General features: G+C 38.7%; 1 long non-coding RNA gene across 6 annotated transcripts in view; it reads right to left on the bottom strand.

Annotated features, from left to right (window-relative positions):
* Positions 1–203: 203 nt before the first annotated feature.
* The window catches only part of LOC128691727 (uncharacterized), a 31,096-nt gene continuing 13,640 nt past the window's right edge, over positions 204–17,659 (bottom strand). Inside the window, exons 4-10 of one of the 6 annotated variants that reach the window (XR_008407473.2) lie at positions 15,746–15,937; positions 10,287–10,445; positions 8,809–8,964; positions 4,192–4,327; positions 898–1,114; positions 557–624; positions 204–375 (exon numbers count right to left, since the gene is read on the bottom strand). This is a non-coding gene — a long non-coding RNA (uncharacterized lncRNA). Of the gene's footprint in view, positions 376–556; positions 685–897; positions 1,115–4,191; positions 4,328–8,808; positions 8,965–10,286; positions 10,446–15,719; positions 15,938–17,659 lie in introns of all 6 variants that reach the window. The other 5 variants (XR_008407472.2, XR_008407474.2, XR_008407471.2 and 2 more) reach the window with 5 other exon arrangements.

The following is a 17,659-nucleotide window of genomic DNA, read 5'->3' on the forward strand; positions in this document are numbered from 1 at the left end:
ACATTCTGCATAGTAGGGGAAGCTCTAACCTAAACCCAGTGGTTATACAGTACTTGTTGAATGGGAAGCAATCAGGTTCAATCCCGAGAGGATAAATCTAGTCAATAGGGCCTCAAATATATCAGGATTTCACATGGGATGAACTAGGCAAGTATCAAATATTCCACCATTTACAAAAGGGGTTATAAATGGTAATTGAAACATTCTATGGTTTTAAAAAAACATCCTGCTACTTTTTATTTTTTTGTGCTACAGGGGTGCCAAGAATGAAGCCTTTTCAACACTTGTCTGGAAACTACCATGACATCTTCCTACTGGTAACAATGAGGCTAGGCAGATCTTTTCAGAGGCACTGCACCACATTTGAAGAAGGATCTGAAATGTAAATCTTGTGGAGTCAAGTTTTCACAGAAGGCACTTCTTCCAATTTATAGTCGAATCAGTCCTATCATTGAATATCACATTAAATTCATAAATTCGGCTTCATTTTCTCATCATATTAAATACCTTTAAAGTATTACCAAACTGCCTAGCAATTAAACTGCCAGCTACATACCTTCCTTAGACGTGTTTCTTGGGTTCTGCATAGCAACCCTTAATCGTAACAGTCCTGGTTCACTTCACCTTGAGGGAAACACCATTCACTGCAGTGAGACTTCAATCTGTGGCAGCGTTGTTCTTAACCTAGTATACGTTTGTACATTATTCACCTACACCAAAAATCTACTCTAAATTAAAGCCAAAGTGGTAAACTTTAATAAAAATTCTAGTTACTAAAAACTCAATCCACTATACTTTTAACTACATTTTCGGAACACCTGAGATTATAACCAATGCAAACATGTACGAAGTAAATGAATGAATTTAAAAAAATAATAAAGGGGAGCATGAGCCTACCTCTAACAAGACAGCTGATTACACACCTCTGAGGACTCGCCTTTCCATGCTTGGTGTGTACACCCTGTCCACTGCAATACGTTTCTGTTCATTTCAGGCCAGCATGTGCAACTGAGCTGAACTCTGCCTGGATGCCATGCTCCAATGCAGACAACTTTTCGAAGACCATTGTGGATCTTCCATAGTAGCTTCTTTGTATGTCACTCAAATGTTACTCCTGTTGAAAGTCAAATCTTTAGAACTGAATTTCTATATTCAATATATCAATCACTATCCTCTCATCAGAAGGAAGGCAACAGCTTTTAGTATCAACATATGTTATCTGAGCAGCTGATCATCATAGAATAACAATATTCACCATTCCAGTACAAGCAATACAAAATGTGCGTGTCTTAGTCAGATCATGACCTGCCATTGGAGCATTGGTCATCTGACCGAGGCCTTCCGCTGGATTACGGGCCCACCCCTTTAAAAATTAAGGTCGGTTATAACCATTTTTATATAAAACATGTGAAGAAATTAAAATCTATCTGGGCACACCAAATGCATAGATCAGAGGTGAGGAGTTGGTTAGGTCATTTTGAGGTTGGACATGTATAGGATAGCTGTTAAATTTGGTAGTGAAAGGAAGAGTAGGGGAGGGGGCAGAATAAAGGAAGCTTTGAGCATTAGGGGCTTGAGCACTGATCAGTAGGATTGTGCAATATTAGATAGTGAATAAAGATAAGTTGGTGGGATGTGAATAAGGTAATATTTATGAAAATATTTAGGGAAATCCTGGAGGCAGGAAGGATCCAGCTAACCACTTTCCCTGAATCCCTTCTTGTTACCTTGTTCTCACTCCAACACATCAATGAATACTAAATTTTATCCATTCACCATTAACACTCAAGCCTGCTGGATGCTTATGCCTAAATCTCAAAATATCCCTCGCACCCTCCCTCCATTCCATGACAGCCCCCACTCCTACCTTCCAACCCAGATTTATGCACCATTTCCCTCTTCTACCTTCCCAACATGTTAACCCCTCCTCAGCCTTTTCAATCATCTCCACATTGCTTTTAAACCTCTATACCAATTTCAACATTCACACCACATCACCCTCAAGAATATTACTGCCTCTAGCCTGCTCGAGCATCCAAAACCCAGGCATCACACAGCATTTTGGTACTAAAATACTTGGATGTGAAAAGTGGGTTATAGTAAGCATATATGCACCTGGAAAAGAGAGAAGTGTAGAGGAGAGAGAGATTTTGGGAAATGTTGATTGAATGCATGGGGAGTTTTGAACCAAGTGTGAGAGTACTTCTGGTTGGGGATTTCAATGCTGGTGGGTAAAAATGCCATGGAAGAAGTAGTAGGTAAATTTGGGGTGCCAGGGGTAAATGAAAATGAGGAGCCTTTAATTGAACTGTGTAGAAAGAGGTTTGGTAATATGTAATACATATTTTATGAAAAAGAGGATAAATAAATATACAAGGTATAATATAGCACAAAATGAGTTTTTTTAGATTGTGTATTGGTGGATAAAAGGTTGATGGGTAAGGGCAACTGATATATCAGATCATTAGTTGTAATTACAGTTAGAGTAAGAGGTAGATGGGACAAAAGGAAAATGTTAACAAGAGAGGTGAAAGTGTATAAACTAAGGGAGGAGGAAGTTCAGGCGAGATGAGCAACTACTGGCAGAAAGGTGGGCTGGTGCAAGTATTATTGGGGAGGGGGGGAGGGGGGGTGATTGGTGAAATGATGAAGTAAAGGGTGTGATAAAAGAAAAACGTAGCTTATGAGAGGTTTTTACAAAGCATAAGTGTCATAAGAAGAGCAGAGTATATGGAGAGCAAAAGAAAGGTGAAGAGACTGGCGAGTTAAAAAGGAGAGTAGACGAGAGTGGGAGAGGCACCGTCAAGAAATTTTAATGAAAGTAAGAAAAAAAAATTTTGGAGTTAAACAAGTTAAGAAAGCCTAGGAAATGAATGGATGTCAGTTAAAAACAGTAGGGGAGCTAGCAGATGGGGAGATGGAGGTATTGGGTAGATGGCAGGAATATTTTGAGGAACTTCAAAATGTCGACAATGAAAGGGAGGCGGTAATTTCATGCACTAGTCAGGGAGGTATACCATCTTTTATGAGTGAAGAGCAGGATGTGAGTGTGGGGGGGAAGTGCACTAGGCATTACATAGAATGAAAGGGGGTACAGCAGCTGGAACTGACAGGATCATGATACAAATGTTAAAAGCAGAGGGGGATATAGTGTTAGAGTGGTTTTTTTTTTTTTCAAGTCGGTCGTCTCCCACCGAGGAAGGGTGACCCAAAAAAAGAAAGAAAATCCCCAAAAAGAAAATACTTTCATCATCATTCAACACTTTCACCACACTCACACTATCACTGCTTTTGCAGAGGTGCTCAGAATACAACAGTTTAGAAGCATACACGTATAAAGATACACAACATATCCCTCCAAACTGCCAATATCCCAAACCCCTCCTTTAAAGTGCAGGCATTGTACTTCCCATTTCCAGGACTCAAGTCCGACTATATGAAAATAACCGGTTTCCCTGAATCCCTTCACTAAATATTACCCTGCTCACACTCCAATAGATCGACAGGTCCCAAGTATCATTCGTCTCCATTCACTCCTATCTAACACGCTCATGCACGCTTGCTGGAAGTCCAAGCCCCTTAATTTTTGCAGGCCAAAGAGTGAAAAGGTTAAGAACCAAATCAAATACAGTGGACCGTCAAATTTAGTAGTGCCTTTTTTGTATACAAAACATTTTTATTATCTATAAAATGTATGTTTTGTTAATATTTCCCATAGGAAATAATGTAAATCCAATTAAACCATTCCAGACACCCAAAAATATTAAACAATACATTTTATAGGTAATATATAGTTTTGCATACAGAAAAGGCACTACTAAATTCAAGGGTCCACTGTACATAGTATTTGATTTGGTTCTTAGTAGTACTTCACCTTGGCAAGGGCTCTAAATCACTTTCTCGCTAACCTGGTCCTACCACTGCAATGAGAGATTTGCGAGTGCCTCCTTTGCCTTATGCCAGCTAGAAAATCAGTAAAACATACCATCCTTTAAGTCAAAATAGTCTAATATTCATGGGCAATTGAAACTGCCATGGTAGTAAAGGGCTTCCAGTGGAAATATAAATCTATTAACAATTTTTTCTAACTAACAGATGATAGTAGGAATGTTAAGCATAAAATGGATAAAAATTTACAAGTACGTATTTACCAACTTTAAAAATTTTAGAATTTTAAACTGATTATCTTACCAGGTCTTACAGAAGTGTGTTCTGCATTCTTCCAAAATATGCTCAGACCAAACAGTTGGTGGGTTCAGCCAACTACATACAGAAAAAACCACAGGGATATTTTCCAAGATGGTTACACCAACTTCCATGTTTGCTTCTGTAAAGTACCATACATTACAAATTATTATTATTATTATTATTATAATCAAAAAGAAGAGCTAAGCCACAAGGGCTATACAGCGCTGCCATACATTACAAAACAAGTGCTTGCAAATACATCAAATGCTTATAAACTAAACAGTCTTGTACATACATAAAATTAAAGTAACATGGTTTTGTAGAGTATATGGCTTATCCCCTTGATCATAGCCCACTAGGAGCTTCAAGAAGTTATGGAATATACACACTCCAATCCTCACCTGGTTGTTACACCAGGGGACTAGTTTATCTCTGATGCACGACACGGAATTGCTGTACTAACAGCTTCCAAAGTCATACGGTGGGCAAGCTTGAGGTAGCTGCCAGACATCAGGTTTATATTAACCAACACATGAAATTACACTAATTCAATTCTTAGTGAACACTGACTACTTCAGTAGTCAGTGTTCTAACAAAATGCAAAAAAGTTTGATAAGCAAAGCTTTACAAGGTCAAACCATTTTTAAAACACACACATGATAATCAGAAGAGTTCTGAACCACTCAAGATTATACATTGTATGGGAAATGGGAGGATAGCAGGAAAGATTCAAGGATAGGTCTGCTTTGACCGAGAGCCCATCCCTGCATCAATGCAACTGGAGAGGTAAACGTCTAAGCGTCAGGACGGGATATTCATTGCATCATTACTTAAATTCTGCTAACTTGTGTTAAAATATTACTGAAGTCAGTGAAATCGTTGATGCATAAAATACGTGAAGACTGATAACTTTGCGCCTGCATAAATAAAGTTTTCCATCAAATTTCATTCTTTTGGTGTTATTACCTTCATAAAACATTCTCTATCTTCAAATTTTTTAAGGACACACAGTAATAATCTTTGAAAACTTAAAAATATCAGTTGCAATGACAATTCACTGGTAAGTATGCTGGTGTTTCAACAAACACCTTCCACATGTGGCATATGAACTACTCTACAAATTTCAACACTTAACTAAAATCTACAACTCTCAGCCAAAACCAACAAAAATCAATTAAACACGTGCTAAAAATATATCACGGAAGTGAGCCATCACAATCTGAAAAAGGAGGACAGGAGGGCACATCTTTGCTATAATAGACCAGAGCAATGCATTTTTAGTAAAGTCCCTAAACATAGAATGAAAAATTTATTATCAAAGATTATTTGGGTATTTATTAAAATAAGACTAATTGGCAGTTTGGAGGGGTATGTTGTGTATCTTTATACATATATGTTTCTAAACTGTTGTATTCTGAGCACCTCTGCAAAAACAGTGATTATGTGAGTGAGGTGAAAGTGTTAAAATGTTAAAAGTATTTTCTTCCTGGGGATTTTCTTACTTTTTGGGTCACCCTGCCTCAGTGGGACGGCAGACTTGTTAAAAAGAAAAAATGATGAATGCCTAGTTTTTGCTAAAATAGATGGAATTGTGCTTTTCATTAGGGCTGTGGCACCCCCCCCTGGTAGTGCGTGCACCCGAGTTTGGGAACCCCTGCCCTAAATAAAGACTAACCTTCCCTGATTCTGCTTCATTATTCGACAGGGCAAAAACCCTTGACGAACTGAAAATGGAAGGCTAGTGTAATATGAGAGGCCTGAGAAAGTGATTAATGAAGAGGAAAAATTGCTTTAGTCTCTGGAATGCCAAATGTTTATTCTGAACTTTTTAAATTGTAATTTTTGTAATTGTTTAAACTGACCAAATTAAAGACTTGTGCACTTTACTGGGTAGTTCTGATAGTTTAATGAGCAGTTTCATGTGCTTGAGCAACAGAACAGAAGGTTTACCGAATGAAAAGGCACAATTCCACATCTTGAACACACAAATAACCTACACAAGAATGAAACTTGCGTTTCGATCTAACTGACCAACTAGTTAATGGTCAAATTCGGACCAAAATGTCAGCACAAGTCATTATGTATACCTCGAGATTGTTTCAGGGGTCAATGCCCCCACAGCCCAGTCTGTGACTAGTCTAGTGGTGGATCAGGGCCTGATCAACCAGGCTGTTACTGTTCACCACATGTAAACAGGTATGAACTACAGCCCAGCTGATCAAGAACTGACTTTAGGTGCCTGTCCAGCACCTTAAAGACAGCTAGGGGTCTATTGGTAATCCCAGTATACAGAAGGGGGAGGCAGTTGAACAGTCTTGGGCCCCTGACAGTGTTGTCTCCTACCATACTCATGGCATCCCTGCTTTTCATCAGGGGATGTTGCATCTCCTGCCCAATCCTTTGCTTTGATAGTGAGTGATTTTCATGTGCAGATTTGGGCCTAGTCCCTTTAGGATTTTTCAAGTCTATATTGATATGCATCTTTCTTGCCTGCATTCCAGGGAATACAAATCAAGGGACTTCAACCATTCCCAGTAATTTAGGTGCTATATTGTACTTATACATGCAGTGAAAGTTCTCTGTATGTTCTCCAGGTCTGCAATTTTGCCTGCCTTGCAAAGGACTGTAGTGTACAACAATATTCCAGCCTAGAGAGAAAGATTGGAAGAGAATCAATGCCTTGGCATCCCTAGTTTTGAAGGTTCTCATTATCCATCCTCCATCCTATCATTTTCCTAGCAGATGTGGTAGAGATATTGTTTAATCTTTGAAAGCGAGATTCTCTTGACGTTATCACTCCCAGGTCCTTCACGTGTATGGAAGGCATACCGACAAATTTGACACGAATTTGGTCATATGGAATTAGCTTAAAATAGGACTCGAAGTGGGCAAAATTATGACCGAGTAAACTGCACCCAGACTTTTTGCCCATTTAATTCTACAAGTTTTAATCTAATTTTGTATTTGCAGTGTCTTTAATTACCTTCAGAAAAAGATTCACCTTTGATATACCTTTGAAGAGTTGAGTCTTACTACTATGAGCCCAGCTCATCTGGCACTAGCCTGGTCAACCAGGCTGTAGCTGCTGGAGGCCTGCTGCCCCTACACATCCATCACAGCCCAGTTGATCAGGCACCTGAAGATATTTGTCCAGTTCTCTCAAAGACTTCGTGTTCTAGCAGTGTTTCAGATCTGGCGAGATGTCAAATAATTTGGGGCCACGAATGCTGATACAGTGTTCCGTTGCTGCACCCATAGCACCCCTGCTTTTCACTGGGTTTATTTAGCACTTCCACCCATATCTTTCACTCCAGTATGTCAGTATGTTATGGCACTGTGCAGATTTGGAACCAGGCCCTCTAGTACTCTCCAGGTATATATCATGTACCTCTCCTCCACTCCAGTGAGTACATGTTTGAGACCAAAGCATTTCCATTAATTTATATGGCTTTATATGGGCCGTAAACGATCTTTGTTCAAGCACCGATATTTCTCCTGCCTTCATAGGAGATGTCAACAATGAGCAATATTCCAAACAAGGAAGCACTAACAATTTGAACCGTCACCATTAGCATTTTTCCCTTGCTTTGAAAGTTCTCAATACCAACCCATCATCCTCCTGGCTGCTGTGATCTTCGTCTTATGTTCTTTGAAAGTCGACTGACAATTATTCCCAAGAATTTCAAGTGTTCCTTTCATTCTATTTAGTGATCCTCCCAAGTTTTGTATACTGTGTTCCTTTTGAGTTCATTCTTTCCATACCTAAGCAGTGAGAACTTATCACCATTCATGACTTTTTTAAATATTCCAGACATTTTGGCAGGCCAAAGAGTGAAAAGGTTAAGAACCAAATCAAATACAGTGGACCATCGAATTTAGTAGTGCCTTTTCTGTATGCAAAACATTTTTATTATCTATAAAATGTATGTTTTGTTAATATTTCCCATAAGAAATAATGTAAATCCAATTAAAACATTCCAGACACCCAAAAATATAAAATAATACATTTTATAGATAACATATAGTTTTGCATACAGAGAAGGCACTACTAAATTTGAGGGTACACTGTACATAGTATTTGATTTGGTTTAGTAGTACTTCACCTTGGCAAGGGCTCTAAGTCACTTTCTTGCTAACCTGGTCCTACCACTGCAATGAGAGATTTGCGAGTGCCTCCTTTGCCTTATGCCAGCTAGAAAATGAGTAAATATACCGTCCTTTAAGTCAAAATAGTCTAATATTAATGGACAATTGAAGTTGCCATGGTAGTAAAGGGCTTCCAGAGGAAACAGAAAAAATTGTTAATAGATTTATAACAGATGATAGTAGGAACGTTAAGCATAAAATGGATAAAAATTTACAAGTACAGTGGACCCCCGGTTAACGATATTTTTTCATTCCAGAAGTATGTTCAGGTGCCAGTACTGACTGAATTTGTTCCCATAAGAAATATTGTGAAGTAGATTAGTCCATTTCAGACCCCCAAACATACACATACAAACGCACTTACATAAATACACTTACATAATTGGTCGCATTGGGAGGTGATCGTTATGCGGGGGTCCACTGTACGTATTTACCAACTTTAAAAATTTTAGAATTTTAAACTGATTATCTTACCAGGTCTTACAGAATGTGTCTTCTGCATTCTTCCAAAATATGCTCAGACAAAACAGTTTTTAAGGTTTGCACACCTCTTGGTGGGTTCAGCCAACTACATACAGAAAAAACCACGGATATTTTCCAAGATGGTTACACCAACTTCCATGTTTGCTTCTGTAAAGTACCATACATTGCAAATTATTATTATTATTATTATTATTATTATTATAATCAAAAAGAAGCGCTAAGCCACAAGGGCTATACAGCGCTGCCATACATTACAAAACAAGTGCTTGCAAATACATCAAATGCTTATAAACTAAACAGTCTTGTACATACATAAAATTAAAGTAACATGGTTTTGTAGAGTATATGGCTTATCCCCTTGATCATAGTCCACTAGGAGCTTCAAGAAGTTATGGAATATACACACTCCAATCCTCACCTGGTTGTTACACCAGGGGACTAGTTTATCTCTGATGCACGACACAGAATTGCTGTACTAACAGCTTCCAAAGTCATACGGTGGGCAAGCTTGAGGTAGCTGCCAGACATCAGGTTTATATTAACCAACACATGAAATTACACTAATTCAATTCTTAGTTAACACTGACTACTTCAGTAGTCAGTGTTCTAACAAAAGGCAAAAAAGTTTCTGATATGCAAAGCTTTACAAGGTCAAACCATTTTTAAAACACACATTATAATCAGAAGAGTTCTGAACCACTCGAGATTATACATTGTATGGGAAATGGGAGGATAGCAGGAAAGATTCATGGATAGGTCTGCTTTGACCGAGAGCCCATCCCTGCATCAATGCAACTGGAGAGGTAAACGTCTAAGCGTCAGGACAGGATATTCATTGCATCATTACTTGAATTCTGCTAACTTGTGTTAAAATAGTACTGAAGTCAATGAAATCGTTGATGCATAAAATACGTGAAGACTGCTAACTTTGCGCCTGCATAAATAAAGTTTTCCATCAAATTTCATACTTTTGGTGTTATTACCTTCATAAAACATTCTCTATCTTCAAATTTTTTAAGGACACACAGTAATAATAATCTTTGAATGAAAAGTTAAAAATATCAGTTGCAATGACAATTCACTGGTAAGTATGCTGGTGTTTCAACAAACACCTTCCACATGTGGTATTTGAACTACTCTACAAATTTCAACACTTAACTAAAACCTACAACTCTCAGCCAAAACCAACAAAAATCAATTAAACACGTGCTAAAAATATATCACGGAAGTGAGCCATCACATTCTGAAAAAGGAGGACAGGAGGGCACATCTTTGCTGCTATAATTGACCAGAGCAATGCATTTTTAGTAATGTCCCTAAACATAGAAATTAAAATTTATTATAAAAAATTATTTGGGTATTTATTAAAATAAGACTAAATAGACACCAAAGAATTTGCTGACTAAAATTTAAAAGGTTTACACAATTACAATTTTAGCATTTTAAAAAAAACTTATTATTAAGCTTACTTGATATTATAGAAGTGCCTTTTGCATTCTTGATGAAGATATTCAACCAGTTTTGAAGGTCCACATACCTCTTGGAATGTTTATATAATAAAATCATTATATCAACACAACCCACGGAGTGTTTCCAAGGTAAGTTACACCTCCAATAACTCTGCATTTCTGAAAATTGAATGTACATAAATAAACAGAATTGCTGATATACAATTCAATACAGCAATACCATGCATAGTAGTTTTGAAGAGTGGTGAGAGTGCAAAAGCGGAGCAGTTGATAGAGTAGGAGAGGCACTGTCAAGAAATTCTGAAGAAAACAAGAAAAAAAGTTTGGAGTGAGATAAACAAGGTAAGAAAGCCTAGGGAATGAATGCATTTGTCAGTTAAAAACAGGGTAGGGGAGTTAGTAGATGAGGAGCTGGAGGTATTGGGTAGACGGCGGAAATATTTTGAGGAACTTCTTAATGTCCACGAAGAAAGGGAGGCGATCATTTTAAGCACTGGCCAGGGAATTATAACATATTTTAGGAGTAAACAAGAGCAGGATGTGAGTGTGGGGAAGGTGCACAAGGCATTGCGTAGAATGGAAGGGGGTAAAGCAGCAGAAACTGATGGGATCATGATAAATGTTAAAAGCAGGGGATGGGGTGGGATATAGTATTGGAGTGGTTGGTATTTTTGTTTAATACATGTATGAAAGAGGAAGGTACCTAGGGATTGGCAGAGAGCATGTATAGTTCCTTTATATAAAGGGAAGGGGGACAAAAGAGATTGTAAAAATTATAGATGAATTAGTTTACGGAGTATACCAGGAAGTGTACAGTCCAATTATTAAAAGAATTACAGCTAAGAGTGTAGGACTGCTGATGAGCAAGGTTTTAGAGTGGGCAGGTGATGTGTAGATCAAGTGTTTACATTGAAGCATACAAGAACATAAGAACATTAAGAAGGAACACTGCAGCAGGCCTACTGGCCCATGCAAGGCAGGTCCAAGTCTCCTACCGGCTTAAGCCAATGCCCCAACCTAGTCAGGGCAGGTCACATTCACTTAAGGAACAAGACAACTGACCTAATAGCACAAGCAAATCGGTTCCAACTCACACCCACCCACACATACTCATGAATTTATCTAATCTATTTTTAAAACTACACATTTTAGCCTCTAACTACACTTGGGAGTTTGTTCCACTCATCCACAACTATTACCAAACCAGTGCTTTCCTATATCCTTCCCGAATCTAATTTTTCCAACTTAAAACCATTGCTACGAGTCCTGTCTAAGCTAGATATTTTCAGCACATTTACATTATTTATTCCTGTCTTCCATTTATATACCTCACTCATATCCCTCCTAATTCTACGCCTTTCTCGAGTGCAGATTCAGGGCCCTCAGTTCATCCTCATAGGGAAGATTTCTGATACATGGGATCAACTGTCATCCTCCTTTGTATGTTTTCCAGAGCATTTATATCCATTCTGTAATACGGTGACCAAAACTGTGCAGCATAATCTAAATGAGGTCTAACCAAGGATATATAGAGTTGAAGAACAACCTGAGGACTCCTATTATTTATGCTTCTTGAATTGAAGCAAAGGATTCTGTTAGCTTTATTGCAAACACTTATGCACTGTTGTCTTGGTTTCAGATTACTGCTAACCAGAACACCTAAATCTTTTTTGCAGTCCATAATATTAAGATCTACATTATTTAGTTTATGTGACATGGTTATTTTCCTGTCCAACATTTAGAACGTTGGCAGAAAAAGAATCACAACCAGGATATAGTCTCCAAAGACTGTTTTAATACTTTTGTTAGGTGGTAATGCATCTGGTGACTTTAAAGCTCATGCTGGTGTACACAGCAGAAAATCCAAGGGCTGTTAAATTCTTTTCAAAAAAAAAAAAAAAAAAAAAAAAAAAAAAAAATGCTCCTCCTTTTATACGAGTCAAATAAGAAAGCCTGGATAACGAGACAAGTTTGAAGATTTTAAAATTTTATTGGACAATGCACCAGGTCATCCTGCTTCTAACTCGAATGAAAATGTCATCGTAATTTTCCTACCACCAAACACTGCAGAAAATGGATCAGTCATTGCTACAGTTAAGACTTACTTTTCTATATACATGTATATGTATGGTACATGATTTATTCACAACTGTAATAATGTTTAGTACTACTATTTTTTTCATTTTTATCTTTTAATTTCTTCATTTGCATGTGTGCAAGAGTTCTGTGCATTGATCTGTACTAAGCAAAAGGTAAATATTTTTGCAATCAGATGCACTTAATTGCTAGAATGCATTACATTAAAACTCATTAATATACGTACCTTGATCAGTAAAGTAATGCATAATACGGTATTTTTGACACATTAACCATATTAGGAATAGGAGAAATTTTTTCCTGGATAGAGGCATGGTTGGCAGATAGGCAGCAGTTTGCATAAATAGGGAGAAATCGGAGTGGGGAAGTGTTACAGTGTTCCACAGGGGGTCAGTGTTGTGCCCCTTGTTCGCAATCTACATAAACAACAGATGAGGGAATAAATAGTGATATAAACAAGCGATATAAACAGCTATTGGAGGATAGATGGGCTAATGAGAACATAGGCAATGGGGTCGAAGAGGTATGGGGTAGGTTTAAAAATGTAGTGTTGGAGTGTTCAGCAGAAGTTTGTGGTTACAGGAAGGTGGGTGCGGGAGGGAAGAGGAGCGATTGGTGGAATGATGATGTAAAGAGTAGTAAGGGAGAAAAAGTTAGCATATGAGAAGTTTTTACAAAGCAGAAGTGATGCAAGGAGGGAAGAGTATATGGAGAAAAAGAGAGGTTAAGAGTGGTGAAGCAATGTAAAAAGAGCAAATGAGAGAGTGGGTGAGATGTTATCAACAAATTTTGTTGATAACATCTGTTGATAAAGTTTTGGAGTGAGATTAACAAGTTAAGGAAGCCTAGAGAACAAAAGGATTTGTCAGTTAAAAATAGGAGAGGAGAGTTATTAAATGGAGAGTTAGAGGTATTGGGAAGATGGAGGGAATATTTCCAGGAATTGTTAAACGTTGATGAAGATAGGGAAGCTGTGATTTCATGTATAGGACAAGGAGGAATAACCTCTTGTAGGAGTGAGGAAGAGCCAGTTGCGAGTGTGGGGGAGGTTCGTGAGGCAGTAGGTAAAATGAGAGGGGGTAAGGCAGCCGGGATTGATGGGATAAAGATAGAAATCTTAAAAGCAGGTGGGGATATAGTTTTGGAGTGGTTGGTGCAATTATTTAATAAATGTATGGAAGAAGGTAAGGTACCTAGGGATTGGCAGAGAGCATGCATAGTTCCTCTGTATAAACACAAAGGGGCCAAAAGAGTGCAAAAATTATAGGGGAATAAGTCTGTTGAGTATACCTGGTAAAGTGTATGGTAGAGTTATTATTGAAAGAATTAAGAGGAAGACACAGAATAGGATAGCAGATGAACAAGGAGGCTTTAGGAAAGGTAGGGGGTGTGTGGACCAGGTGTTTACAGTGAAACATATAAGTGAACAGTATTTAGATAAGGCTAAAGGTCTTTGTGGCATTTATGGATTTGGAAAAGTCGTATGACAGGGTGGATAGGGGGGCAATGGGGCAGATGTTGCAGGTGTATGGTGTAGGAGGTAGGTTACTGAAAGCAGTGAAGAGTTTTTACGAGGATAGTGAGGCTTAAGTTAGAGTGTAGGAAAGAGGGAAATTATTTCCCAGTAAAAGTAGGCCTTAGACAAGGATGTGTGATGTCACCGTGGTTTAATATATTTATAGATGGGGTTGTAAGAGAAGTAAATGCTAGGGTCTTGTCAAGAGGCTTGGAATTAAAAGATAAAGAATCACACAAAGTGGGAGTTGTCACAGTTGCTCTTTGCTGATGACACTGCTCTTGGGAGATTCTGAAGAGAAGTTGCAGCGATTGGTGGATGAATTTGGTAGGGTATGCAAAAGAAAATTAAGTGAATACAGGAAAGAGTAAGGTTATGAGGATAAAAAGATTAGGTGATGAAAGATTGGATATCAGATTGGAGGGAGAGTATGGAGGAGGTGAATGTATTCAGATATTTGGGAGTGGACATGTCAGTGGATGGGTCTATGAAAGATGAGGTGAATCATAGAAATGATGAGGGGAAAAGGGTGAGTGGTGCACTTAGGAGTCTGTGGAGACAAGAACTTTGTCCTTGGAGGCGAAGGGGAATGTGTGAGAGTATAGTTTTACCAACGCTCTTATATGGGTGTGAAGCATGGGTGATGAATGTTGCAGCGAAGAGAAGGCTGGAGGCAGTGGAGATGTCATGTCTGAGGGCAATGTGTGGTGTGAATATAATGCAGAGAATTCGTAGTTTGGAAGTTAGGAGGAGGTGCGGGATTACCAATACTGTTGTCCAGAGAGCTGAGGAAGGGTTGTTGAGGTGGTTCGGACATGTAGAGAGAATGGAGCGAAACAGAATGACTTCAAGAGTGTATCAGTCTGAAGTGGAAGGAAGGCAGGGTAGGGGTCAGCCTAGGAAAGGTTGGAGGGAGGGGGTAAAGGAGGTTTCGTGTGCAAGGGGCTTGGACTTCCAGCAGGCATGCGTAAGCGTGTTTGATAGGAGTGAATGGAGACAAATGGTTTTTAATACTTGACGTGCTGTTGGAATGTGAGCAAAGTAACATTTATGAAGGGGTTCAGGGAAACCGGCAGGCCGGACTTGTGTCCTGGAGATGGAAAGTAGTGCCTGCACTCTGAAGGAGGGGTGTTAATGTTGCAGTTTAAAAACTGTAGTGTAAAGCACCCTTCTGGCTAGACAGTGATGGAGCAAATGATGGTGAAAGTTTTTTCTTTTTCGGGCCACCCTGCCTTGGTGGGAATCGGCCAGTGTGATAAAAAAAATAAACAAGTTTGCCAATGACACCAAAATAGGCCGACGAATTCATTCTGACTAGGACATTAGAGCACTCCAAGAAGACTTGGAAAGATTGATGCAGTGGTTGGAGAAGTGGTAGATGAAGTTTAATGTAGACAAATGCAAAGTTCTAAACATTGGTCAGGAAAATAACCATGCCACATATGAACTAAATGTAAATCTTATTACTGATTGCAAAAAGGAGTTGAGACTTCTGATCAACAGTAATCTAAAACCAAGACAACAGTGCACAAGCGTTTGCAATAAAGTGAACAGAATCCTTGGCTTCGTATCAAGGAGCATAAATAATAGTCCCCAAGTTGTTCAACTCTTACATATCCTTGGTTAAACCTCATTTAGATTATGCTGCACCATTTTAAAGCCAAAGTGGTAAACTTTAATAAAAATGCTGCAGTTACTAAAAACTCAATCCACTATACTTTTAACTACATTTTGGGAACACCTGAGATTATAACCAATGCAAACAGCTACAAAGTAAATGAATGAATTTAAAAAAATAATGAAAGAGAGCATGAGCCTACCTCTAACAAGACAGCTGATTACACACCTCTGAGCAGAACTCGCCTTTCCATGCTTGGTGTGTACACCCTGTCCAATGCAATACGTTTCTGTTCATTTCAGGCCAGCATGTGCAACTGAGCTGAACTCTGCCTGGATGCCATGCTCCAATGCAGAACTTTTCGAAGACCATTGTGGATCTTCCATAGTAGCTTCTTTGTATGTCACTCAAATGTTACTCCTGTTGAAAGTCAAATCTTTAGAACTGAATTTCTATATTCAATATATCAATCACTATCCTCTCATCAGAAGGAAGGCAACAGCTTTTAGTATCAACATATGTTATCCGAGCAGCTGATCATCACAGAATAACAATATTCACCATTCCAGTAAAAGCAATACAAAATGTGCGTGTCTTAATCAGATCATGACCTGCCATTGGAGCATTGGTCATCTGACCGAGGCCTTCCGCTGGATTACGGGCCCACCCCTTGAAAAATTGTCGTCGGTTATAACCATATTTATATAAAACATGTGAAGAAATTAAAATCTATCTGGGCACACCAAATGCATAGATCAGAGGTGAGGAGTTGGTTAGGTCATTTTGAGGTTGGACATGTATAGGATAGCTGTTAAATTTGGTAGTGAAGGAAGAGTAGGGGAGGGGGCAGAATAAAGGAAGCTTTGAGCATTAGGGGCTTGAGCACTGATCAGTAGGATTGTGCAATATTAGATAGTGAATAAAGATAAGTTGGTGGGATGTGAATAACGTAATATTTATGAAAATATTTAGGGAAATCCTGTTAGATTAGCCCTGGAGGCAGGAAAGATCCAGCTAACCACTTTCCCTGAATCCCTTCTTGTTACCTTGTTCTCACTCCAACACATCAATGAATACTAAATTTTATCCATTCACCATTAACTTTAAAACACTCAAGCCTGCTGGATGCTTATGCCTAAATCTCAAAATATCCCTCGCACCCTCCCTCCATTCCATGACAGCCCCCACTCCTACCTTCCAACCCAGATTTATGCACCATTTCCCTCTTCTACCTTCCCAACATGTTAACCCCTCCTCAGCCTTTTCAATCATCTCCACATTGCTTTTAAACCTCTATACCAATTTCAACATTCACACCACATCACCCTCAAGAATATTACTGCCTCTAGCCTGCTCGAGCATCCAAAACCCAGGCATCACACAGCATTTTGGTACTAAAATACTTGGATGTGAAAAGTGGGTTATAGTAAGCATATATGCACCTGGAAAAGAGAAGTGTAGAGGAGAGAGAGATTTTGGGAAATGTTGATTGAATGCATGGGGAGTTTTGAACGAAGTGTGAGAGTACTTGTGGTTAGGGATTTCGATGCTGGTGGGTAAAAATGCCATGGAAGAAGTAGTAGGTAAATTTGGGGTGCCAGGGGTAAATGAAAATGAGGAGCCTTTAATTGAACTGTGTAGAAAGAGGTTTGGTAATATGTAATACATATTTTATGAAAAAGAGGATAAATAAATATACAAGGTATAATATAGCACAAAATGAGTTTTTTAGATTGTGTATTGGTGGATAAAAGTTTGATGGGTAAGGGCAACTGATATATCAGATCATTATTTAGTTGTAACTACAGTTAGAGTAAGAGGTAGATGGGACAAAAGGAAAATGTTAACAAGAGAGGTGAAAGTGTATAAACTATGGAAGGAGGAAGTTCAGGCGAGATGAGCAACTACTGGCAGAAAGGTGGGCTGGTGCAAGTATTATTGGGGAGGGGGGGGTTGAAGAGGGTTAGAACAGTTTTAAAAATGCAGTACACATATTAGAATGTGGGGCGGAAGTTTGTGGTTGTAGGAAGGTGTAGGAGGAAAGAGGAGTGATTGGTGAAATGATGAAGTAAAGGGTGTGATAAAAGAAAAACGTAGCTTATGAGAGGTTTTTACAAAGCATAAGTGTCATAAGAAGAGCAG

The sequence above is a fragment of the Cherax quadricarinatus genome, chromosome 26 (assembly GCF_038502225.1).
Source record: "Cherax quadricarinatus isolate ZL_2023a chromosome 26, ASM3850222v1, whole genome shotgun sequence".
In the NCBI taxonomy this organism is placed as follows: Eukaryota; Metazoa; Arthropoda; class Malacostraca; order Decapoda; family Parastacidae; genus Cherax; species Cherax quadricarinatus.